Source organism: Microcebus murinus, chromosome 4 (assembly GCF_040939455.1).
Source record: "Microcebus murinus isolate Inina chromosome 4, M.murinus_Inina_mat1.0, whole genome shotgun sequence".
Taxonomy (NCBI): domain Eukaryota; kingdom Metazoa; phylum Chordata; class Mammalia; order Primates; family Cheirogaleidae; genus Microcebus; species Microcebus murinus.
The window spans coordinates 56857310-56861324 of NC_134107.1; the positions used below are offsets into that span (position 1 = coordinate 56857310).

The 4015-nt window shown below is 36.1% G+C and overlaps 1 pseudogene; it reads left to right on the top strand.

Annotated features, from left to right (window-relative positions):
• Positions 1–1179: 1179 nt before the first annotated feature.
• On the top strand, positions 1180–2134 carry LOC105883380 (olfactory receptor OR51C1-like; annotated as a pseudogene).
• Positions 2135–4015: the final 1881 nt, after the last annotated feature.

Genomic DNA, 4015 nt, shown 5'->3' on the forward strand with positions numbered 1-4015 from the left:
ACCAATGCCTGAGACTATGAGGAAAGCATACAATCTCTTCAAGGCTGAACAACACATGGAAATTCAGAGCACCACTAATTGGCTTAGTGAGAATCTTAGCAAGATTTTCCTAAGAGAATCTAAAGGAAGTGATCACAAGAGTGAAGTCAATATGGGAAAGAAGAAAGGAAAGAGAATAAAACTCACCTAGACCCTCACCTACATATTAATAAGTCTTATTTCAGATGCTGCCCTGACAAAGTTAAAAGTTCACATGTGTTATTTGTCTTGATAAAGACAGACTTTAAAAGTGTACTTCTGAGGCTAGTATGTAAGTAAAAGGTGGAAATGATTGCAACAACTTTGGGCTGGGAAGGGAAGTGTCCTATCAGGCATCTGCACACCTAAGTTCACTCCTAGCCCTGAAACTTAATACAATTGTCCTTTTGAAAACTAATTGCTGAAGGTGATGTTATAGATAATTTTCTTTAACAGTTATAAATCAACTCAGCTATGGTGACAACAGATAAGAAAATCAAAAATCAAGATCAGAAATCAAACCCTAGGCTAGAAACAACCAGAATATGGCTGGGGTAAAATCATTGACCAAGAAATAGCAAATAGGCCGTTTTCACTTTTACAAAATTATTTATTTATGTAAAATTATTTCCTTAAAATGCTATATATCATTAAAATATATGATAAAGTTTCATGATAATGCAGAAAAGTTTTTACACAAAGATTTAAATATATGTATATTTTTATTAAAAATAAATCTTACTTTCAAAAACTAATATGATTTTCAAGTCTCCATTGAATTCATTGTATTTTCAGGTTATTTTAATCCAATTATCCCTTCGTGTGCAAAGTATAAAGGAACAGAGAAAGAAACAGATTAGGGTCAAATTGAAAGAGGATTGAAAACACCCTTGGGTTAAAAATAAAAAAAGGAAAAAAGGAGCTACTATTTTCTATTGTGAATCAGAACACAAGAATCATGAGGAGAAAGTTGAAAAGCAGAAAAAAAAGGAATTCAAAACTGGGAAGTAAAAAGGAGAGGATAAAATCCTAAGAATAACTTCCAATTTGATTTATCTAACTAGTTAATATTATAGAAGTCAGAACAAAATTGCTGAATGCTGTTATCATTTCTCATTCTAGGAGATTTCATGGCAACAGAATTATACTTCCATAGTAATCATGTCATCTTTTCTTAATGTCACTTCCTCGTCTCTGATCTTTATCCTGACGGGAGTTCCAGGACTAGAAGTTGCTCATGTCTGGGTCTCTATCCCCTTCTGCTGTCTCTATGTAACTGCCCTCTCTGGAAATGGCATAATCCTATTTGTCATCATCACCGAGTTGAGTCTGCATGTATCTATGTACTATTTTCTCTCTATGCTCTCAACCACGGACCTGGGCTTGTGCATTTCCACACTAGTCTCTACACTGGGTATATTCTGGTTCAACGCCAGACAGATCAGCTTCCACGCCTGTGTTACCCAGACATTCTTCATTCAACTCTTTACTGTCATGGAGTCCTCAGTGCTCCTGGCAATGGCCTTTCCTGCTTCATTGCCATTTGTAACCCACTGAGATATGCTACCATCCTGACTGACTCCAGAATCGTCAAAGTGTGGTTTGCGATCCTTGTCAGAGGCACAGTGATCCTATTGCCTTTGGCTTTGCTTCTTAAACGTCTGTCCTTCTGCCAAAGTCATGTGCTCCACCATTCCTACTGTTTCCAGCTCTCGTATTCATTATCCAGCTCTCGTATTCTGACAATAAGATCAACAGTGTTTTAGGGCTTACTGCCCTCATAGTCACTGCAGGAGTGGACTCCATCTTTATTCTTCTCTCCTACATCCTGATTATTAAGACTGTCCTAAGCATTGCTTCCCCAGAGGAGCGGCATAAGGCCTTTAGCACTTGTATTTCCCACATAGGTGCTGTTGCCATTTTCTACATCCCTCTCATTAGCTTGTGCTTTGACCACAGGTTTGGGAAAAGAGCCCCTCCTTATGTGCACACTCTTATGGCCAATGTGTATTTGCTTATTCCACCAGTGATGAATCCCATTATTTACAGTGTGAAAACCAAGCAGATCTGTAGGGCCATTAAAAAAATCCTCTTTCCCAAAGGATCTGAGGTCTGATTCTAATACTTCACAATAAAATCTACTCCTTAGTTGTCACTTCTAAGACATAGCATTTAATCAATATAACTCCTTATATAAGTAACCTGAAATCAAAATACATAGAAGGTTGGGTGGGGGATGCAGTTTGGAGGAAATTTATTCTTTATTTGCAATAGAACTATTATTAATCTATTCTTTAGAAATGAGCAATACAATATCTTGATGTTATTTAATATAAAAATGTTAGTAAAGTTTTGGAAGCATGAATAATAATGGCTAAAATGAACACTTTGCTCTTAAGATCAAGCCTCCAAAATTACATGTAAAATAATAACTCATATCTTCTGTCCTATCTGGTTTTCTTAAAGTACACATAATAGTTAATTGTTTTCTAACTTTAAATTAGACCCTATTACCTATTATTCTTACACATAATTTAATCACCATTAAGTCATTGTTTCATTTACTGAGTGTCTGCTATTGTCAGACACTGCACAATATGATAGGTTGGCAGAAACAGAAAGGATATTTTCATAAATAGTTAAATTCATAGATAAGAAAATAATGAATCAAAATCTGATTACTATGTGATATGTTGGAATATATAGATAAAGTCAAAAGGAGTAATAAGAATATATAAGAGTAAAGCTTAATCCAGCCTGGGAAACCATCAAAATGTGTTGTTTGAGATATAAGGTCAAGAATTGGAGAAATCCACTTCTAGAATGATAGCATGAGGAGCTATGAGGACACATCATTCAGGAAAACAGCCATAAACAGTGATATGTGTGTATATATATATATCATATATATGTGATGTGATCACATATATGTGTGTGTGAAAAATATATATGTATATAGATAAAATATATATACACACAAGTTCAATAATTATATATAGCTAATATATATGAGATACATATGTATTTATAAAATCATAGTGAAAGATATATAATTTTATATATGTGTACATATATATAAACACACACATATATGTGTGTATATATAGAGAGAATATATATATATATATATATATATATATATATAGTGTATATATAGTGAAATAAATGTAAACATTTACATCCTTTGGAAATTACCCTAAAGGTATACAGAAAAGAAAAGAAAATATTTTTTCGAGAAAACCTATTAAATTACTGTGAGAGTAAGAGTCTGTGGGACTTGAAGTATGGCCAGCTTCTGCCCTCCTTTCCTTCTCAGCTCAGTGTATTGATCACTCCTCTCCAAGTAGGCATAGCCAAGAACACAGGGTTCCTTCCCTTCCTCCTATGCCCCTTCTGTTTTCAGTCTAGACCTGCAGTGCCCACTCCCTGTCTGTGGACTGGTACCAGTCCATGGCCTCTTAGGAAACAGACTGCACAGCAGGGGGTGAGTGGTGGATGAGTGAGGGAAGCTTCATCCATATTTACAGCTGCTCCCCATCACTCACATCACCTCCTAAGCTCCATCTCCTGTCAGATCAGCAGTAGCATTAATTTCTGTATTATGGTGAGTTGTATAATTATTTCATTATATATTACAATGTAATAATAATAATAGTAGAAATAAAGTGCACATAAAATACAATGCACTTGAATCTTCCCAAAACCATCTCCCCACCACCTTGGTCAATGAAAAAATGTCTTCCATGAAACTGGCCCCTGGTGCCCAAAAGGTTGGGACACCTGGTCTAGACCACCAGCATTTCTCACTTCAGCTCTACATGGCAGAAGCTATGCAGGTGAGTGCAACCCAGAGGTCAATGGCTCCCTTTATCCACTCAGCCCCCACTCACAGAGCAGAGGCTGTACCTCTAGCATGGCAGCCAGAGAATACTGGGTACCATCACACTTTCCCTAGCTCAGTCCTAAGGCAGAGGGTCCATATCAAGAGATACAAACT